This window comes from Salvelinus alpinus, chromosome 15 (genome assembly GCF_045679555.1).
Source record: "Salvelinus alpinus chromosome 15, SLU_Salpinus.1, whole genome shotgun sequence".
Classification (NCBI taxonomy): domain Eukaryota; kingdom Metazoa; phylum Chordata; class Actinopteri; order Salmoniformes; family Salmonidae; genus Salvelinus; species Salvelinus alpinus.
Window position 1 is genome coordinate 51,564,245 of NC_092100.1, and position 23,530 is coordinate 51,587,774.

The window sequence follows — 23,530 nt, forward strand, 5'->3', positions numbered from 1 at the left end:
CTCTGAATGTCCGAGTGTGACCCCCTCCCCATGGGTTACTGCAGCTAGTGTTGCCAGCACTGCCACTGCCTGGGTGGGGGCACCCCACCTGAATCCCCACCGGCTAGGTACAAGGTCGTCAAGGTTCTCATTAGCAGCTTTGAGAATTTTCTTGTATATTATGCTCTCCCTTTAGGGGGCTTTGGCTTTGCAGGACCAACCCTGCCAAGCAGGCTCAGAATCTTGAGGGGGCAGTGCTGCTCTTGGTCTCTGACCTCATTTTGGCTGCATACAGACCACTTACAGCAGGCACATAAAACAGTTAGGGACTTCTCCTTAGTATCTGGGTCATTCAGGTGGGTGTCTAGGGTATAGGGTCATGGACCGTACCATTAAAATAGGATCATAAATAAATAATTAGATATCATTTCTTTTAAAAATGTAGTTCCCTATGATAGGACAATAATAAATCAAATGTATCATTTATTTTAAAACTGTTCCACCATGATAGGACAATAAATAAATAAGATGTATAATTCATTATAAAAGTATATCCATCATCTGAACAACATTGAAAGCCCTCTCATACCCCGGCTCACAACAATACATTGGCTCTGGGATATGCAACCATTTCATTACTCACTCACTCAACTTTCCAAACATAACAAATAAAATCAAAAATAAACACACACCACACCATCCACACATACTGTGCCTTCTGTTTACTTCGTTTTTATCTTCACTATGTTGAATTAGTGCTTGTGTGTCCAATTAGTTATATCTGAAGATATATAGAAAAGCTATATTTTTTATTGTATTGTTACAATCCATAACCGGGCTAGAATTGTGTTTATTTTCCTCATCTATGAGAACTTTCTATTTTTTTAAATAACCATGGAGTAGTCTTTGTGTCTCTGAACAACTGGTTATCAATATATAGTTTATCAACGACGAGAGCTACTCGTTTCGCTTTTAATCTATTTTCTTTGAAAATTGGATACAGAACTTTGCGCCGTTCTGTAATTTCCTTCGGAAACTGATCATTCATGTCAATTTTGGTCCCAGCAAGTCTTTTACCCAGGCTTTTAACCATTATTTTATCTTTAAATTAAGCAAATTTGGCAACGATTGGGCGTTCATACCTTTGGCCTCTCTGTCCGAAGCGGTGTACATGTTCAAGTTGGATTTTGTCGATAACTTCGCGTGGAATCTGAAGCGCTGTAAGGAGGAACTCTCTAACTACAGATTCAGGAACTTCTCCTTCTTTCTCCTGGATACCTGTAAGTACCAGATTCTCTCTCATTGATCTAGTTTGTATGTCCAGTAAGGCTTCCCTCAGAACAGTGTTCTCCTTTTTAATTTCATTCATTTCGGTTTCAATCTTATTGACTGTCCCTTTTAGCTTGTGTGTTTCCTTCTCCAGTGTTGCAGCTTTTTCATCACTCATCTCGAGGCTTGCCTTCAACTCTTTTATATCCTTACTAACTAATTCAAGTATACCCAGTTTGTCATTTATTGATTTTAACAGATCGGTTTCGACCTTTACCATTCCCGGTGGTGAAAATATTAAATCGTCTGTAGAAGAGTCACGTTTCCGTTTTGAAATCGGTTCCCCTGTCTTACTCTCCGTCATGTTTGGGTGTTGCTTGTTTTCGTAATATTTGTCGATAAATGTCTCTAGTCTTAAGATTTGTTTTGTGTTATTATCCAGATTGAAGGTTACCACCCACCAGATTATGTACTGCTAATATTGTAGTCTAACTTGCCGATATTGCCGATATTGAATATTACGTTTTATCTTGAGGTGCTCTACATAACTTCGTTCAGTCCGCCATTACCTTTACTTCCGCCACATTCCGCCTCAGCGGTACTAAAACACTTGAGTGTCTCCCTTGATCCTAGGTCCTGGCAGAGTTGATGTGCCATTGTTTGACTGTAGCGTCCAAACCTTTTTGGTCTACAAACTAACATGACAACACTGTAGAAAGGGGAGACTCTCACGAACACAACGGTGTTCTTTGCTTTCCTCTACAACCCCCACAAGTGTCACAGGACTTGTCTGATGGTAACCCATTAAAACAAATGAAGGACGTTTTGTGGCAAGAAAAATAAGGGGTTAAATATGTATCCCAAAAAATTTAAATATTTCCTGAGCGTTCTTATATTGCTTTCTTATTTAACTTCTTATGGCTGCAGGGGCAGTATTGAGTAGCTTGGATGAAAGGTGCCCAGAGGTGCCCAGGGTAAACTGCCTGCTCCTCAGTCCCAGTTGCTAATATATGCATATTATTATTAGTATTGGATAGAAAACACTCTGAAGTTTCTAAAACTGTTTGAATGATGTCTGTGAGTATAACATAATTCATATGGCAGGCAAAAACCTGAGAAGAAATCCAAACAGGAAGTGGGAAATCTGAGGTTGGTCGATTTTCAACTCATCAACTATCGAATACACAGTGGGATATGGATCAGTTTGCACTTCCTACGGCTTCCACTAGATGTCAACAGTCTGTAGAACATTGTCTGATGCTTCTACTGTGTGGTGGGGCCGAAGGAGACAGGAATGAGTCAGGTTTATCATGAGCTGACCATGCGCGTTCACATGAGAGGGAGCTCTGTTCCATCGCACATCTGAAGTCAATGGAATTCTCAGGTTGGAACGTTATTGAAGATTTATGTTAAAAACATCCTAAAGATTGATTCAATACATCGTTTGACATGTTTCTACTGACTGTTACAGAACTTTTTGACATTTCGTCTGCTTTTAGTGAACGCGCTTCCTGACTTTGGATTTGTTTACAAAACACGCTAACAAAAATAGCTATTTGGACATAAATGATGGACATTACCGAACAAAACTAACATTTCTTGTGGAAGTGGGAGTCCTGGGAGTGCATTCCGATGAAGATCAGCAAAGGTAAGTGAAGATTTATTTACATTTACATTTAAGTCATTTAGCAGACGCTCTTATCCAGAGCGACTTACAAATTGGAAAGTTCATACATATTCATCCTGGTCCCCCCGTGGGGAATGAACCCACAACCCTGGCGTTGCAAGCGCCATGCTCTACCAACTGAGCCACACGGGATCTTTATAATGCTATTTATGAGTTTTGTTGACTGCACAATTTGGTGGGTAACTGTATGGCTTCCTTTTGTGAGGGAGCTCTGTTCCATCGCACATCTGAAGTCAATGGAATTCTCAGGTTGGAACGTTATTGAAGATTTATGTTAAAAACATCCTAAAGATTGATTCAATACATCGTTTGACATGTTTCTACTGACTGTTACAGAACTTTTTGACATTTCGTCTGCTTTTAGTGAACGCGCTTCCTGACTTTGGATTTGTTTACAAAACACGCTAACAAAAATAGCTATTTGGACATAAATTTTTACATTACATTTACATTTAACCTTTCACGAGCCTCTACCCCGGGTCCGGGATCACCCCCCACCCCCCCCCACACACTGATTAGCATAGCTAGCATAGCTTCACAAGTAGATAGTAGCATCTAAATATCATTAAATCACAAGTCCAAGACACCAGATGAAAGATACAGATCTTGTGAATAAAGCCACCATTTCAGATTTTTTAAATGTTTTACAGGGAAGACAAAATATGTAAATCTATTAGCTAAAGACGTTAGCAAAATACACAATTTCTTTGTCCACCATTGTTTCTCTCCACCAGTAGCTATCACCAATTCGGCTAAACTAAGATATTGATAGCCAATAACCTATAAAAAACCTCATCAGATGACAGTCTGATAACATATTTATGGTATAGGATAGGTTTTGTTAGAAAAAAGTGCATATTTCAGGTAGAAATCACAGTTTACAATTGCACCGACCATCACAACACGACTAGAATTACTATAGAGAGCAACGTGTATGACCAATTTACTCTTAATAAAACATTTCATAAGAATAGACAAAGCATAGCAATGGAAAGACCCAGATCTTGTGATTCCAGACAATATTTCAGATTTTCTAAGCGTTTTACAGCGAAAACACAATAAATCGATAAGTTAGCATACCACATGTGAAAACGTTACCAGAGCATCGATTCAAGCCAAAGAGAGCTATAACGTAATCATCGCCAAAATATATTAATTTTTTCACTAACCTTCTCAGAATTCTTCCGATGACACTCCTGTAATATCATTTTACAACATACATATACAGTTTGTTCGAAAATGTGCATATTTAGCCATACAAAACCGTGGTTACACAATGAAAATACTAGGAAATCAAGCCTCAAAATGTCGGACGTCATCTTTCAGAGTGATCTAGTTTAATTGAAAGCTAATCATATACTTGACTAAAAAATACAGGGTTGACAGGAATCGAAAGACAAATTAGTTCTTAATGCAATCGCTGATTTACATTTCTAAAATTATCCTTACTTTCTTATACAGCGTTCGCCAAGAGAAGCTATAACAAACAAAATGGCGTAATATGCGTTTAAAATATTTCGACAGAACAACGATTTATCATATTAAATATTCCTTACTATGAGGTGATTTTCCATCAGATTCTTGGGCAATGTATCCTTTCTTGGGTCTAATCTTCTTTTGGTCGATAGATGTCCTCTGTCCTTCGAAATATCCACTAACGATCGAACGGGACCCCGAAACGTGCCCAAAGTTTCAGAGTGCACGACAAAGAAATTCCTCAAAATCGCACTAAACGGATATAAATTGCTATAAAACGGTTCAAATTAACTACATTATGATGTTTTTAACAACTATAACGACTAAAAACATGACCGGAGAAATATCACTGTCTAAACAACCATTTGGAAAGAGGCAAGTCCGATGTTCATCTTGCGTAAAACGCGCGAAGGGAAAGAACGGTACTTCCACGTTTTGTTGTTTTATAGTGGCTCTGATTGCGCAATCGACTCCATTCAAAACGTCATGACGTACTGACACCCAGAGGAAGACGTAGGCAGTGTCGGTTTCTCCATAGCATCTACTGGCACCTTAAAACCGATCCCAGATCAGGGGTAAAAATTTCTGAAATCTGACTCCCTGTCAGGAAAAGTGCTGTAGAAGTAGTTCTGTACCACTCAGAGACAAAATTCCAACGGCTATAGAAACTAGAAAGTGTTTTCTATCCAATAATAACAATAATATGCATATTGTACGATCAAGAATTGAGCACGAGGCAGTTTAATTTGGAGACCAAAAAATGCTAATGCGGAACAGCACCCCCTATAGTTGCAAGAAGTTAAGTCATTTAGCTGACGCTCTTATCCAGAGCGACTTACAAATTGGAAAGTTCATACATATTCATCCTGGTCCCCCCGTGGGGAATGAACCCACAACCCTGGTGTTGCAAGCGCCATGCTCTACCAACTGAGCCACACGGGACCACAAGATAATGCCAAGGCCATAAATGATGGACATTACCGAACAAAACTAACATTTCTTGTGGAAGTGGGAGTCCTGGGAGTGCATTCCGATGAAGATCAGCAAAGGTAAGTGAAGATTTATAATGCTATTTATGAGTTTTGTTGACTGCACAATTTGGTGGGTAACTGTATGGCTTCCTTTTGTGGCTGAACGCTGTTCTCAGATTATTGAAAAATGTGCTTTTGCCGTAAAGATTTTTGAAATCTGACACAGCGGTTGTATTAAGAACAAGTGTATCTTTAATTCTATGTAAAACATGTATCTTTCATCAAAGTTTATGATGAGTATTTATGTTATTTGACGTGGCTCTCTGCAATTTCTCCAGATATTTTGGAGGCATTTCTGAACATAGCGCCAATGTAAACTGAGGTTTTTGGATATAAATATGAACTTTATCGAACAAAACATATGTATGGTGTAACATGAAGACCTATGAGTGTCATCTGATGAAGATCATCAAAGGTTAGTGATTAATTTTATCTCTATTTCTGCTTTTTGTGACTCCTGTCTTTGGCTGAAAAAATGGCTTAGTTTTTCTGTGATTTTGCAGTGACCTAACATAATCGTTTGTGGTGCTTTCGCTGTAAAGCCTTTTTGAAATCGGACACTGTGATGGAATTAACAAGAAGTGTATCTTTATAATGGTCTGAAATACTTGTATGCTTGAGGAATTTTTATTATGAGATTTCTGTTGTTTGAATTTGGCGCCCTGCACTTTCACTGGCTGTTGTCATATCGATCCCGTTAACGGGATTGCAGACAATTCAAAACCTTATTATTATGATTTTTTTTTTTACAGTTTTTTTGCCATTTGTGAATGTGTTATTCAATGCGTTTCCATAGGCTATAGTAGTAAATTCAACAGCTTACCTTTTTATCAGTTCTATTTGGGGTTGTAATGCCTTTTCCATATGTATTTGATCAACTCCATCCATAGGGTTTTACAAATTCATACAGATACAGAGGGAGATACAGAGGGAGAGAAAGACAGAGAGGGAAGGAGGGAGGGATTTATAGAAAGAGAGAGATACAAAGGTAGGTAGGGATATATATACAGGGAGGGATAGAAGCATTGACAACACCTACAGTATTTTAGGGATTCAACGAAGCCCCTTCTAAAATATCCACCCTATACTTTCTCCTTCTTTCACTCCTCTCCCCTTCCTCTCCCCTTCAGGGCGGGTAACACTGAACATTGAGGGACAGCTGCATTTTAATATCCCCTGGCGGGGGCAAGGGGTTGGATTGTACCGATGGAGAAAGGGGTGACGAAAGGAAGGAAGGAGGAGAAGATAAATTCTTTCCAAATGAGCAGAGGCCAGTTTGTGAGAGAGGTCAACAGGTCAATGTTGTATCACCCCCCCCCCCCCCCCCCCAACCATTCAGTCGCACACATAGCCACGTCACAAGCCACAAGAACACACTGATGTGTTGGTGCTTGCTTGAGTAAAAACACTCAATGACTACTACTAGGGGCGACCTATAGTGAGTCAGTTTGGGATGGGAACTTGGGTTCCACGACCATGGACATGTTGGGTAACAGGAAAGGAGCAACCTTTTGGAGTCAGAAGGTGGTTGGTGGTTGTTTCACTCTCACTAACCCATCATCCGGCTATTGTGATGGTGCCGGAGGAGACGGCTGCCGTTTTACAGGCTCCTAACCAATTGTGCTATTGTGTGTTTTTTTTGCGTTATTTGTAATTTATTTAGTACATCATGTTTCTACCAACGTCTCTTATGACCAAAAATAACTTCTGGATATCAGGAAAGCGATTACTCACCTCGTACAGGAAACATATTTTTTCTTTAACGAGTCAGAATCTAAGGATTTTCTTCGCATAAAGAAGGGACAGAGATATCGGGGAAGTAGGTCGGGGTGCCATGTAAGGATTCGGCGGCGAGTGAGTAATCCCCCTCTACCATCAGTCCTATTAGCCAATGCGCAATCATTGGATAACAAAATGGATGAGCTCCGATCAAGACTATCTTACCAACGGGACATTAAAAACTGTAATACACTACCGGTCAAAAGTTTTAGAATACCTACCTAGGGTTTTCCTTAATTTTTAAGAATGTACACAGGTGACTACCTCATAAGGCAAGTTGAGATAATGCCAAGAGTGTGCAAAAATGTCATCAAGGCAAAGGGTGGCTATTTTATTTATTTTTTATCTCAAAAATAAAATATATGTTTTATTTGTTTATCAATTGTTTGGTTACCACATGATTCCAAATGTGTTATTTCATAGTTTAGATGTCTTCACTATTATTCTACAATGTATAAAATAGTCAAATATAGAAAAATCCTTGATTGAGTAGGTGTTCTAAAACTTTTGACTGGTAGTGTATCTTATGTTTCACTGAGTCGTGGCTGAACGACGACATGGATAATATACAGCTGGCTGGGTTTTCGGTCCATCGGCAAGATAGAACAGCTGCCTCCGGTAAGACAAGTTGTGGCGGCCTGTGTCTATTTGTAAATAACAGCTGGTGCATGAAATCTAATATAAAGAAAGTGTTGAGGTCTTTCTCGCCTGAGGTAGAGTATCTCATGATAAGCTGTAGACCACACTATTTACCAAGAGATTTTTTATCTATATTTTTCATAGCTGTCTATTTACCTACACAAACCGATGCTGGCACTAAGATGGCACTCAATGAGCTACATAAGGCTATAAGCAAACAAGAAAATGCTCATCCAGAGGCGGCACTCCTAGTGGCCGGGGACGTTAATGCACGGAAACTTAAATCCGTTTGATCAAATTTCTACCAGCATGTTAAATGTGCAACCAGAGGAAACAAAACTCTAGACCACCTTTACTCAACACACAGAGACGCATACAAAGCTCTCCCATGCCCTCCATTTGGCAAATCTGACCATAACTCTATCCTCCTTCTTCCTGCTTGCAAGCAAAAACTAAAGCATGAAGTACCAGTGACTCGCTCAATAAGGAAGTGGTCAAATGACGCAGATGCTCAGCTACAGGACTATTTTTCTAGCACAGACTGGAATATGTTCCGGGATTCATCCGATAGCATTGAGGAGTACACCACATCAGTCACTGGCTTCAACAATAAGTGCATGGATGACGTCGTCCCTACAGTGATGGTACGTACATACCCCAACCAGAAGCCATGGATTACAGGCAAAATCCACACTGAGCTTAAGGGTAGAGGTATCTCTTTCAAGTAGCGGGACTCTAACCCGGACGCATATAAGAAATCCCGCTATGCACTCCAACGAACCATCAAACAGGCAAAGCATCAATACAGGACTAAGATTGAATTGTACTTCACCGGCTCCGACGCTCGTCAGATGTGTCAGGGCTTGCAAACTATTATGGACTACAAAGGGAAGTACCGCCGCAAGCTGCCCAGTGGCACGAGCCTACCAGACGAGCTAAATAACTTATATGCTCACTTCAAGGCAAGTAACACTGAAGCATGCGTGAGAGCATCAGCTGTTCCGGATGACTGTGTGATCACGCTCTCCGTAGCCGATGTGATGAGTAATAGCTTTAAACAGGTCAACATTCGCAAGGCCGCAGGGCCAGACGGATTACCAGGACGTGTACTCAGAGCATAAGCTGACCAACTGGCAAGTGTCTTCACTGACATTTCAACCTGTCCCTGACCGAGTCTATAATACCAACATGTTTCAAGCAAACCACCATAGTCCCTGTGTCCAAAAACACCAAGGTGACGTGCCTAAATGACTACTGACCCGTAGCACTCACGTCTGTAGCCATGAAGTGCTTTGAAAGGCTGGTCATGGATCACACCAACACCATTATCCCAGACCCACTCCAATTTGCATACTGCCTCAACAGATTCAAAGATCTCCCTGTTCACCCATGACTGCATGGCCAAGCACAGAGGGTAGTGCGTACGGCCCAGCCATCCAGGACCTCTATACCAGGCGGTGTCAGAGGAAGGCCCAAATAATTGCCAAAGACTCCAGCCACCCTAGTAAGACTGTTCCGTCTGCTACCGCATGGCCAGCGGTACCGGAGCGCCAAGGCTTTTTAACAGCTTCTACCCCCAAGCCATAGGACTCCTGAACAGCTAATCAAATGGCTACCCGGACTATTTGCATTGTCCCCCCTCACTCCCATTTTTTGCTGCTGCTATTCTCTGTTTATTATCCATTCGCAGTCATTTTACCTCTACCTACATGTACATATTACCTCAATTAACTCGACTAACCGGTGCCCCCGCACATTGACTCTGTACCGGTACCCCCTGTATATAGCCTCGCTACTATTATTTTATTGTTGCTCTTTAATTATTTGTTATTTTTCTATTTTTCCTATTTTTTACTTCAGTTTATTTTAGTAAACACTTTCTTAACACTTTTTTTCTTATAACTGCATTGTTGCTTAAGACCTGTTGTATTCGGCACATGTGACAAATATAATTTGATTTGATTTGATTTGCCTTTCCTAGGTCTGTCTAAGCTCTAGCCGCAGGCTATCGATCTGCACAAAGGGTTTATGGGGCCCTGGGGCAGGGCGGACCCATGGAGAGAATTCATGAAAGGAGAAAGAAAGGAGTGAGGGGTAGTAACGGACGAGTGCCCCCACTTCTTTTCAGGGGAAGATTTCACGCTGTCTGAGAAGGGAAGGAGGGAAGAAGGGCGGGGGTTATTGAAAGGTCTTAAATATTTTTGTGAAGGGGTAATGGAGGAGGTGGAAGGGGTGAGGCGGTGGTGGGATTAGTGGGGGACAATGTGGGGCAGTAGTCTTTTTTCCATCACCCCCATCTATCTCCTCCCCACCTCCAAAAGCCTGTTCCCTAGGGGGGCCGTTGCTTTCTCCTACCTATTTGTCCTTCTGTTTTTATGTGATTGTGTATGTTAGGGGGGGTTGTAGATAATAGATAGAGGGCTAGAGAGCAGGACAAGGATAAGGAAGTTATGGGGGGATGTGTGTTTAAGCCTGGATGTATGGAGGGCTAAGTGGAGCAGAATATAGTGGGTATGAAATGTATTGTAGTGGCCCTCCAGGGCTATCATGCCGGGTGCTCATGGGGAAAGTATGGGAGGAGGAGTTGCCCCTAGTTCATCACTGATGGGCCACTACGTTTGGATTACAGTCGCTACAGTGTTTAAACCTGGTGTACTGTTTGTGTTTAGAGTTTAGAAGGATGTATTTAAGTGTCACTCCACATTGATACAATAATACACAATACAGATTATTAGTTTTATAAACATTGTGGACCACTCACATTGTTTTTAGTGTCTAAATAAATCAATCATATTCAAACATGGAACAGGCGTCATCTATATTACATTACATAATCTATACACGTATGCATAAAAAAAAATGAAGTACTGTAGGTAAAAGGACAATTAGGCACTTGTAAAGCAACGTCTCCTTTGGAGTATAAATTGGCAGACTTTGGCGCAGGCATTTACATTGATACCTGATAACATTTCACTCAATTTCTCATTTTCATCTAGGCCGTTGATGAAAAAGATCCCTAATGTCGTTGTATAATCTACAGCAAAAGATTTTGCAATAGAGCTTCAATATTGCTTGGATAAAGCTGTACGTACATGGCGGTCTGTCCCAAAAGTGTGTTTAAAAAGGCATAGTTTGTTACTTTAGGGTTTGTTTATCAGCTGGTATAACTCTCTAAAAGTGCTGATGTAAAAGCATTTCGGTCATTTCCAGAATACACTTTGTCTGTATCAGTGAGCTGATTCATATGGATGCAGTTAAAAATGGCTTTGACATGGTATAGACATTCATTTGGCATGCTCCAAAAAACATAGCCACTGGTGTTGCCATAGAATTTGCCAGCCCATATCGCCTTGAAGAGCAGCATTTGGCATGTATTTAACCACATCGAGGTAAAATCTGCAGGCACGATGTGTGTGTGCGAGCAAGCTTGTCTGATTCTGCGTGATTTTGGGAACGGTGTGAAAAAGTGGGCTGGGCGGCTGTGGAGTGGTCATAAAAGAAGGTGGGGGTTAGGGGTCAGGGACTTCCTGCAGGATGTAAGGAGTGAGTTTTCTCTCGACCCCATTCACACTGTTGCTGGTGGAACAATGGGGTCACCACCCAGTCGGAGAGGTCACCTTTAATATGACAGACAGAGAGAGAGTGGGGGAGAGAGAGTGAGTAAGACAGAGAGAGAGCGAGAGATGGAGGGAGATGAAAAGATAAATGTGTCCGGTCAAGTGCAGTTTATGCCACAGAGGAAAAAGGCCACCCTTTGAAGCTTTTATCTAAACTTTCCTCAACACATGCAGATGCACGTGCACACACCATGCATGCACGCCACACTACACCACACCACACACAGGTCCAGCAGTCCTGCCCCGAATCCCCCAGGGGTGTTTACATGAACCATGCTCAACCTCAGTTCTTATTAAGCGGATCTACTTTATAACTACTCAGACGAGTATAGTCTCTTCCTCTGTCTGCATTCTTGTCTGGATTAGCTGGACAGGAGAAAACGATTTTGTCAATTTTAAATAAGAGAATTTACTGTATGGGTGTACCTAGTAAACTGGCAACTAAGTGTATAAAAATGTTTCTTGCTTTGAAAAACTTTTAAAGCGCTTTCAAAGTGTTTTGGACATCCTTGAATTGTGTTACTGTGGCTGTGTACCACGAAAGAGGCATACATATTTCTCTCACCCTGTTGCATACATAGCCCGAAGAGAAAACAGACCAGAAGTGATGTAGGCACTAGTGTCTACAGGGGCCCACCTGACCCCATCACGACCTGAAATCTGGAGCCTCAACAAACCACCGGAGGAATATATATTTTTACAGACGTTCAGAGAGGAAGTAAGTGAATGAGAGATGGAGAGAGTGAGAGAGGAGGGGTAAAGTAGTGCTAAAGCTGAAGGCAACAACTAGCTGTTTCTGTTTACAGCCCCTCGTGGAAAAATGAAAGTGGAAAAAGAAGAAGGGCATCTGGGGGGCTAATTGGTTTGGCTAGTGTGTCTGTGTGTGTGTGTGTGTGTGTGTGTGTGTGTGTGTGTGTGTGTGTGTGTGTGTGTGTGTGTGTGTGTGTGTGTGTGTGTGTGTGTGTGTGTGTGTGTGTGTTTGGAGGTGCTGTCTCACACGTCTGCCGAGAGGTCAATAAGAGCCAACAGCTAATCAAGGGAGAGGGGAACCAGGAAATCAGGAAGTTTCGTGGCGAGGAAAGCTACGCTGGTGTGCCTCAAGCCTCCCATCACAGCAACACACAGACACACACACCAGACTGCTCACTAGACATAGATTGCGATTTTGGACGTTTGAAAAGGTCCTGAGAACGTTGATATATGCCTTCCTTGGCACTCAAAAAAATAAAAAAATACAACGCTTGCCCAGCACTTCATGAGCTCTTACTTGTGATGCTTGGAGTCAGAATGCACTGCTTAGACCACTGCACTACGGCAGTTCACAATGCTCGGCAGTTCACAGTGCTCACAATGAGAATACTGCAAATACTGATGATACCATATGGTAATAGCGCATTGTTTTGAATTATTTTGTTTTAAGCTTTCCTCAAACAATTGCCCTAACCTTAATACATTACACTCTTGGGAATTGGACTATATGTAGGGCTAAATAGAAATGCTTCGAACAGAAGAAATATTAAAATGCATAAGCAAGGTAGCAATTGAAACGGGAACAGATTGGAGATTAATACAATCTTTTTAGACCAAAGTTGAGCACACGTCACACAAGACTGAATCCAAACATTACACTGTTGAGTTTATGTGCATTTTACATTTACTCTACTTTTCACCTCATTTGTTGGTAATGAATTCTGAAAACACTCTGGATTCATTATGTAAGATGATATGCATATTCCTGGAAAATACGGGATAGGTGCAACATAAGGCAGAAAAATAACAGTTTGACTGAGAGGACTAACTGGTGTCTCCAAATGGCCACACATCTCTCCAAAGTGTGCACAGTCATTTCAATGCACGTTTACACTGTAAAACCAAGTGTTTATGTTCTGAACACATACAGTGCTTTCTGAAAGTATTCACACCCCTTGACTTTTTCCACATTTTGTTGTGTTACAGCCTGCATTTAAACTGGCCTACACATTACCCCATAATGTCAAAGTGGAATTATATTTGTTCAAATGTTTACCAATGTCTTGAGTCAATAAGTATTCAACCCCTTTGTTATGGCAAGCCTAAACAAGTTCAGGAGTCGATATTTGCTTTAACAAGTCACATAATAGGTTGCATGGACTCACTCTGTGTGCAATAATAGTGTTTAACGTGATTTTTGAATGACTACCTCATCTCTGTATCCCACACATTCAATTATCTGTAAGGTCCGTCAGTCAAGCAGTGAGTTTTAAACACAGATTCAATGTAAGGGGTGCATGACTGGCTGCAGGGAAGTCAGGCGCAGGAGAACAGAACTGGGTAATAACCGGAGCAGTTTAATTGGCAAAACCAACGGCATCCAGGACAACAAAATATGGGTACAAAATATCCCGGCGCGAACCAGCCATAGTGCACAAGCACTTACAACAAACAATTTCACACACAGACATGGGGGGAACAGAGGGTTAAATACACGACAAGTAATGAGGGAATGTAAACCAGGTGTGTGGGAAAACAAGATAAAACAAATGGAAAATGAAAGGTAGATCGGCAATGGCTAGAAGACCGGTGACGTCGACCGCCGAACACCGCCCGAACAAGGAGAAGAACCGACTTCAGCGGAAGTCGTGACATTCAACCACAAAGACCAGGGAGATACAGCAAAGATACCTGCGTCCTTTCTAACTCAGTGGCCTGAGAGGAAAGAAATTGTTCAAGGATTTCACCATAAGGCCAGTGGTGACTTTAAAACAATTACAGAGTTTAATGATCGTGATAGGAGACATGGATCAACAACATTGTAGTTACTCCACAATACTAACCTAATTGACAGAGTGAGAAGAAGGAACCCTGTACAGAATAAAAATATTACCAAATATGCATCCTGTTCGCAACAAGGAAATAAAGTAATACTGCGAATAAAGTGCCAAAGCAATTAACTTTTTGTCCTGAATACAAAGTGTTATGTTTTGGGCAAATAAAATACAACACATACTGAGTACCACTCCATATTATCAAGCATAGTGGTGGCTGCATCATGTTATGGGTATGTTTGTATGGTTAAGGACTGGGTATAAAGGGTAAAAAAAAAAATGGAATGGAGCTAAACAAAGACAAAATCCTAGAGGAAAACCTGCTTCAGTATTCTTTCCCCCAGACACTGGGAGATTAATTCACCTTACATCAGGACAATAACCGAAAACACAAGGCCAAATCTACACTGGCGTTGCTTACCAAAAAGACAGTAAATGTTCCTTAACGGCCGAGTTACAGAATTGACTTGAAAAATCTATGGCAAGAATTGAAAATGGTTGACCAATTTGACAGAGCTTGAAGAATTTTGAAAAGAATATTGGGCAAATGTTGCACAATCCAAGTGGGGAAAGCTTTCAGAGACTTTCCAAGAAACACTCACAGCTGTAATCACTGACGAAGGTGAGTCTAACATGTATTGACTAAGGGGGTTGAATACTTAGCGAATCAAGGTTAGTGTTTTATTTTACAGGATTATTTTACAAATATTTGAATTTTTCTTCCACGTTGACATTACAGAGTATTTTTCGCAGATCGTTGACCAAAAAAATGCTATTAAATCTGTTTTAATCCCACTTTGTAACACAACAAAATATGGAAAGTCATGGGGAGTAAATACTTTCTGAAGGCACTTTAGGTGTTATCCTGGTTGGAAATTGACTTGAAAAAGCTGACTATCATGTTTAATCTTACATTCTAAATGCCTGTGTTCAAGATGAGAACACTTATTGGCAAATCTAAATGCCTAGTGTTTAAGTTTTTATCAAATGAAATCTAATTTTATTTGTCACCTGCGCCGAATACAGCAGGTGTAGACGTAACCGTGAAACTCTTACTTTACAAGCCCTTCCCAAAAATGAGTTAGAAAGTAAGAAATATTAGCAAAAAAGGAAATAGTAACACAAATAAATAACAATAGCAAGGCTATTTCCAAGGAGTACTGGTACTAAGTCAATGTGCAGGGGTACAAGGTAGTTCAGGTAATTGAAGTAATATGTACATGTACTATGTAGGGGTAAAAAGTAATCTAGATAAATAATAAACCGAGTAGCAGCAGCGTATGTGAAGAGTGTGTCTGTGTATGTATGGCGTCAATATACATGTGTGTGTGTCAGGACCCGGTGCGAGAAACAGTCACTAATAATCGTCAGAACCCAGAAGATGAGGCAGACACAGCAGTACTAGCGATAGTGGTTTAATAAAGAACAAAATCTCCAGGCAAAGAAACTAAAACCACAATGTCCAAAAATCAAGCCAAAAGGCACAAAATGGAAATCCTCCAAAATACTAAAGAAACTCCACAAAGTGGTAAAAAACAGCAGGGAAAAACAAACCTCAAAAGACTACTCAAATAATACACAAAACTAAACCAGAGAACCTCTGGAAAATCCAACAAGAGAAAACACTGAATAAAACAAGGCTTGGGCTGGGGCTGGGTGCTAACTTACAAACACAGAGCAAGGAACTAAGGAACACACAGGGATTAAATACTAACAAGGGAATGACCTACAGGTGCAAACAATAATTGGAGCAAGAAAAACAAAAAGGTACAAAAAAGGTGCAATGGGGACATCTAGTGACCAAAAAACCCGAACAGTCTTGGCCAAAACCTGACAGAATCCCCCTCCTAGGAACGGCTCCTGACGTTCCTACCAGCCTTCTCAGGGTGGAGGGTCCTGAACTGACGAATGAGGTCAGGGTCCAGTATGTCCTTGGCAGGAACCCAGGAGCGCTCCTCGGGACCGTAGCCTTCCCAGTCCACCAGATACTGCCAGGACCGCTGCACCCGGCGGGAATCCAGTATCCGGTGGACGGTATAAGCCGACTGGCCACCGATGACACGGGGCGGAGGTCTGCCTGCCGGGATAAGGGGAGAAAAAACAACAGGTTTTAATAAAGAGATGTGAAATGTTGGATTGATCTTAAGGGATCTGGGTAAGTGCAGGCGAAAAGTAACGGGATTGACTCTCCTGGCAATCTTAAAGGGACCGATGAACCTCTGGGACAGCTTGCGAGACTCCACCCGTAGTGGTACATTTTTAGTTGAGAGCCATACTCTCTGGCCGGGGTACAGGGTAGGACCGGGACGGCGACGTCTGTTGGCTTGTCGTTGGTACTGCTGAGAGGAACGCAGAAGATTAAGACGTGCCTTCTTCCACGTAAGCCGACAGCGTCTGATGAACCTCGAGGCTGAAGGCACTCTGACTTCTGCCTCCTGGTCCGGGAACAATAGAGGCGCATAGCCAAACTGACACTCATGCGGGGATATACCAGTGGAGGAGGAGCACAAGGTGTTGTGCGCGTACTCGGCCCAAACAATGAATGATGACCATGTGGACGGGTTGTTGGAAACCATGCATCTGAGGGTGGTTTCCAGCTCCTGATTCATCCTCTCGTTTGGCCATTGGACTCCGGATGGTACCCTGAAGATAAACTGGCCGTGGCCCCTATGAGTTGGCAGAAGGCCTTCCAAAACCTTGAGGCGAACTGGGGACCTCTGTCGGAAACCATATCTTGCGGAATCCCAAAGACTCGGAACACATGGTTAATCACCAACTCAGCTGTTTCCTTGGCAGAAGGTAATTTGGTCAAGGGAACAAACCTGGCCGCCTTAGAAAACCTGTCGATGATGACTAGGATCGTAGTATTACCATGGGACGGAGGAAGGCCAGTAATAAAGTCCAACGAGATATGGGACCAGGGTCGGTGGGGAATAGATAGAGGGTGAAGGAGTCCTTGAGGGCGGAGGTGAGAAGATTTGCCCTGGCAGCACACGGAACAGGCCTTGACGAAAGTGGCAACGTCTTCTTTTATGGTGGGCCACCAGAACTTACGCTGGATGAACTCCAAGGTGCGACCTACGCCCGGGTGACAGGTGAGGCGAGAGGAGTGCCCCCACAGAAGGACTTGGGACCTTGCTGCCTTGGGAACAAACAACCGATTAGCAGGACCTCCTCCAGGGCCCGGTTCGATGGCTTGAGCTTGTTTCACGGTATCCTCCACTTGCCACGAGATCGGAGCCACGATCTTAGCGGCCGGAAGGACAGTCATGTCAGTATCTTCTCGAATGGCAGGAGAGTAGATTCGTGACAAGGCGTCCGGTTTGAGATTCTTCGACCCGGGTCTATAGGTGAGGATAAACTGAAATCGGCTGAAGAAAAGAGACCATCGAGCTTGTCTGGAGTTCAACCGCTTCGCCTGCTGGATATACTCCAGATTTTTGTGGTCCGTAAGCACTTGAAACGGTTGAGAAGCCCCCTCGAGCCAGTGTCTCCATTCCTTCAATGCCATCTTAACCGCTAGGAGTTCACGATCCCCCACATCGTAATTCCTCTCGGCCGGGGTAAGCCGGTGAGAGAAGAAGGCGCAAGGATGAAGCTTCTTGTCTTCACCCCTCTGAGACAGGACAGCTCCAACCCCAACCTCTGATGCGTCTACCTCCACCACAAAAGGTTCATCCGCCGTTGGTAGTGTCAGGATGGGAGCAGAGAGGATGCGCTGCTTGAGTCCTTGGAAGGCCGTCTCAGCTTCTCTTCCCCACAGAAACCTTGTGTTGCCACCCTTGGTTACAGCTGAGAGAGGGGCTGCCACCGAGCTGAAGTTCTTGATGAACTTGCGGTAAAAGTTGGTGAAGCCCAGGAAACGCTGAACTTCCTTAACGGACTTGGGGGTGGGCCAATCCGCTACCGCCCCTACCTTCTTGGGGTCCATCTGGACTCGACCAGGTTCCACTATAAATCCCAGGAATTGTACTCGAGAGGAATGGAATTCACACTTTTCCGGCTTAACGTACAAATGGCTGTCTAGGAGGTGTTTGAGCACTTGTCTGACATGCTTAATGTGTTCTTGAAGGGAGCTCGAAAAGATGAGGATGTCATCCAAGTAAACAAACACAAAGATGTTAAGCATATCCCTAAGCACATCGTTTATGAGCGCTTGGAACACAGCCGGAGCGTTGGTCAGGCCGAAGGGCATCACCGAGTATTCGTAGTGACCAGTAGGCGTGTTGAAAGCGGTCTTCCACTCGTCCCTGGGTTTGATCCGCACAAGATGGTATGCGTTCCGCAGGTCAAGCTTAGTGAAGACAACTGCTTCCTGGAGCAGCTCAAAGGCTGTGGCCATAAGGGGTAGCGGTTACGGACGGTTATGGCATTGAGTCCCCGGTAGTCGATGCAAGGTCGTAATCCACCGTCTTTCTTGGCCACAAAGAAAAACCCTGCTCCCGCCGGCGAGGTAGATGGACGCATGAGGCCTGCTGCCAGAGCGTCCTTGATGTAGGTATCCATAGCAGCTCGTTCGGGAGGAGAAAGGGAAAAGATCCGACCCCTGGGAGGACAGGTCCCCGGCAACAGGTCGATGGTGCAATCGTAAGATCTATGGGGTGGTAGTTTGGTGGCCCTCTGTTTGCTAAATACCAGTTTGAGGTCATGGTAACACTCGGGAACTCGGGACAGGTCGATGGATTCTAGAGACTCGGAAGGGGAACTCTGGGAACTCGGGAAGATACAAGTGGCTTGACACGTAGGACCCCACTGCTTGATAGTGCCCACAGACCAGTCGATGTGAGGGTTATGGCTGTGAAGCCAGGGATAACCAAGGACGAGAGGGAACTCGGAACAGGAGATCAGATGAAAGTTCATCACTTCCTGGTGTTGGGAAACTGAAAGTCTCAAGGGGGTAGTGGCACGAGTGACAAGTCCAGATCCCAAAGGACTTCTATCCAACGTAGTAACCCTTATGGGGTCACTTAGAGGTTCAGAAGGAACGCCATTCTCCTTCGCCCAGACTCCATCCATGAAGTTACCTGCGGCTCCAGAGTCTACCAAGGCTTGAAGAGAAAACTCGTGGTCGTCCCAGGAAAGGGTAACTGGAATGAGCAGGCGGGAGTTGGATGGATGGGAGGAGGTTATGTTTCCCGTTACAGTCCTCCCAGGCCTGCACGGGAGAGTGCGTTTCCCTGGAGCCCGGGACACGTGGAGCGGAAATGGCCCGGTTTGCCGCAATATAGACAGCATCGCTCCCTCATCCGGCGGTCTCTCTCAGCCTGGGAGATGCGTCCAACCTGCATGGGTTCTGGTGGAGCCAGCGAGGATAAAGGTGGAGACTCGGAGCTGGAACCGATAGGAGCTAGGGTGAGCGGTCTGCGGTTGAGTTCTCTCTCTCTCAGACGCTGGTCTATGCGTGAAGCCAACTTGATAAGGGACTCGAGGTTGTCCGGTGGTTCCCGAGTGGCCAGTTCATCTTGGATGGTGTCAGAAAGACCCTTCAAAAAACACACTGTGAGCGCCTCGTCGTTCCAGCCACTTGCTGCTGCCACAGTGCGGAACTGGATGGCATAGTCCGTCACGCTGCGCCGACCTTGGCGGAGAGTCAGGAGCTGTTTGGCTGAGTCAGGGCCGTTGGTAGGACCTTGAAACACTCGCTTGAATTCTTCAGCAAAGGTAGAGTAGCTGGCACAGCAGGGACTTTGGGCATCCCAAACAGCAGTAGCCCAGGCTAGGGCTTTTTCCGACAGCAGGGTGATGATATATGCTATCTTGGACCGGTCGGTGGGAAACGACGATGGTTGCAGCTCAAAGGAGAGAGAACATTGGGTGAAAAACCCCTTACAAACACTTGGATCCCCTGAGAACCGTTGGGGAGGCGGTAGACGAGGTTCAGCCAGGGGGTTAACTGCCAGGGGTACTTGAATCTGATGAACTGGAGCAGAAGCGGTTGCCGGGGAAAGTCGATCCGAAATCTGCTTTATGGAAGTCAGCATCTCTGACAGAAGTTGAGAATGTCTAGCCATTAAGGCCTCTTGCTGAACCAGAGCAGCTTCGTGGCGTTGGACAGTCCCCTCGTGGTGGGACAGCATGGAAAAAAGATCCTGGGTACTGGCTGCCTCTGGGCTCATTATAATGGCTCTGTGTTTCTGTCAGGACCCGGTGCGAGAAACAGTCACTAATAATCGTCAGAACCCAGAAGATGAGGCAGACACAGCAGTACTAGCGATAGTGGTTTAATAAAGAACAAAATCTCCAGGCAAAGAAACTAAAACCACAATGTCCAAAAATCAAGCCAAAAGGCACAAAAATGGAAATCCTCCAAAATACTAAAGAAACTCCACAAAGTGGTAAAAAACAGCAGGGAAAAACAAACCTCAAAAGACTACTCAAATAATACACAAAACTAAACCAGAGAACCTCTGGAAAATCCAACAAGAGAAAACACTGAATAAAACAAGGCTTGGGCTGGGGCTGGGTGCTAACTTACAAACACAGAGCAAGGAACTAAGGAACACACAGGGATTAAATACTAACAAGGGAATGACCTACAGGTGCAAACAATAATTGGAGCAAGAAAAACAAAAGGTACAAAAAAGGTGCAATGGGGACATCTAGTGACCAAAAAACCCGAACAGTCTTGGCCAAAACCTGACAGTGTGAGTGTTTTTGTGTGTGTAGTGAGTAGGAATGAGGCGGTCATGACATTTTGTCAGCCGTTGATTGTTATGCAAATAACTGCCAGACCGTTAATTAACATAAACACATTTAGCATCTCCTGGCTTCCACGCATAGCCTGCAAGCCACTGATGCAGACCTCTAGAACATCTACATTTTAAAAAGTCAAACAAATCAATTTAATAATTTTAGACAGGTCTAAAGAAACATAATATGAAGAATATATCTATTTCAGAAGAACAGAGTAGTATACTCTGAGTTGTCCTTATGTTAGGTCCTGATCTGGCTATGCCATATGGCTGTGGGCCACATTAGTTCATTTAGCAGACAAGATTTATTAAGAATTCCATGGCATTATTTTATAGTATGAAGACTTCAATTGAACATAGCTCAAAAACATTTCTGAAGGAGTTCTCACATCCGGATATTCTGTGTTGACCGGTTAACCTCTAACGAGCCTCTACCCCGGGTCCGGGATCACCCCCCACCCCCCCACACACTGATTAGCATAGCTAGCATAGCTTCACAAGTAGATAGTAGCATCTAAATATCATTAAATCACAAGTCCAAGACACCAGATGAAAGATACAGATCTTGTGAATAAAGCCACCATTTCAGATTTTTAAAATGTTTTACAGGGAAGACAAAATATGTAAATCTATTAGCTAAACACGTTAGCAAAATACACCACTTTTCTAACTCCATCAGTTTCTTACTACTTCAGGTGCTATCACCAATTTGGCTAAACTAAGATATTGATAGCCACTAACCAAGAAAAAACCTCTTCAGATGACAGTCTGATAACATATTCATGGTATAGGATAGTTTTTGTTAGAAAAAAGTGCATATTTCAGGTAGAAATCACAGTTCTACATTGCAGCTGCAATCTGAAATAGCGTTGGAAGCAGCCGGAATAATTACTGAGACCGACGTCAATTACCAAAAGAATCATCCTAAAACACTTCAGAAAAATAGACAGCCTACAGCAATCGAAAGACACAGATCTTGTGAATCCAGAGAATATTTCAGATTTTCTAAGTGTTTTACAGCGAAAACACAATATAGCATTATATGAGCGTACCACAATAGCCAGAATCACAACCGCATTTACCAGCTGTAAATGTTAGCGATCGTAACAACCCAACAAAAGATATATAATTTGACTAACCTTGATATACTTCATCAGATGACAGACCTGTAACATCATATTACACAATGCATATAGCTTTTGTTCGAAAATTTGCATATTTAGCAGCACAAATCGTGGTTATACTATGTAATCACTACAAACATTGCATGTATTCTGGCCGGCGCCATTTTGGATTAGCGCCTATTCTTATAAAAATACTATTCATAAACTTGACTAAAAAATATAAGTTGGACAACAATCGAAAGATAAATTAGTTCTTAATGCAATCGCTATGTTAGATTTTTAAAATTAACGTTACTAGACATATAGTGTGCGTTGCAGCCAGACCAGTGCCTGCAAAAGTGGCGCGCAAACACTATGACATTTTTCCACATAAATACATAATAACATCATAAATAGTTCCTACTTTTGGACGAGCTTCCATCAGTATCTTGGGCAATGTGTCTTTTCTTCAAAAGAATAGTTGCTTTGTTGTAAAACGTCCTCTTCACCTTTGGAACTAGCTGCTACCATTAGCTATGTCGCACACACATGTCCAAATCCTCAAACTAGATACAAAGGAAATTCAGAAAAATAGCACTATACTCGCATAAACTGATATAAATCGGTTTCAAATAACATCGTTATGATGTTTCTAACACCTATATTTAATTAAATTACAGACGGATACATCTCTGGTCGATAACTGAGCGTTCCAAAATTTCATCCTGACTTCTTGCCAGGCGCCATGACGAACGAGACAAAGAAAGGTACTCTCGTTCCATCCGGCTTTATAACCTCGGACAGCTACGCAGACCATTCCACTTCTCATTGGTTACTGACATCCAAGGGAAGGCGGGTGCAGTTCAATTCCAGCCATAGGATATACACAGGCTTTAAAACTGAACCCAGATCAGAGGATAATTCTCAGACCTTCGCAAGTCATGTCAGGATTTTTGCTGTAGAGGGAGTTCTGGGTCACCCACAGACATAATTCAAACGGTTTTAGAAACTAGACAGTGTTTTCTATCCAATATTAGTAAGGATATGCATATTGTACGATCAAGAATTGAGCAATAGGCCGTTTAATTTGGAGACCAAAATATGCTAATGCGGAACAGCACCCCCTATAGTTGCAAGAAGTTAACAAAGAAACACTTATGCTTAATTTAGAGTTAACTATGCCACATTAGTTGTAATACAAACCTTGGGCAATATGTTTAGATTTGTAATACATTTTAAGGCTGCATGATGCAACTAATGAGGCATGAGCTCTGCTTTGTTTCTTGCACAGGCTGCACAAACTTCATCAGTCTCTCATTCACAATTTGAGAAGCACTTGATAATGCCTCAAATTTCCCGGCGGCATCCCCCTTGTGTGGCCATAATAGTATGACATGCCATACTCTTTTGGTCCAGGCAGCATCAGATACATGGTCTACACATACTGAGACAGA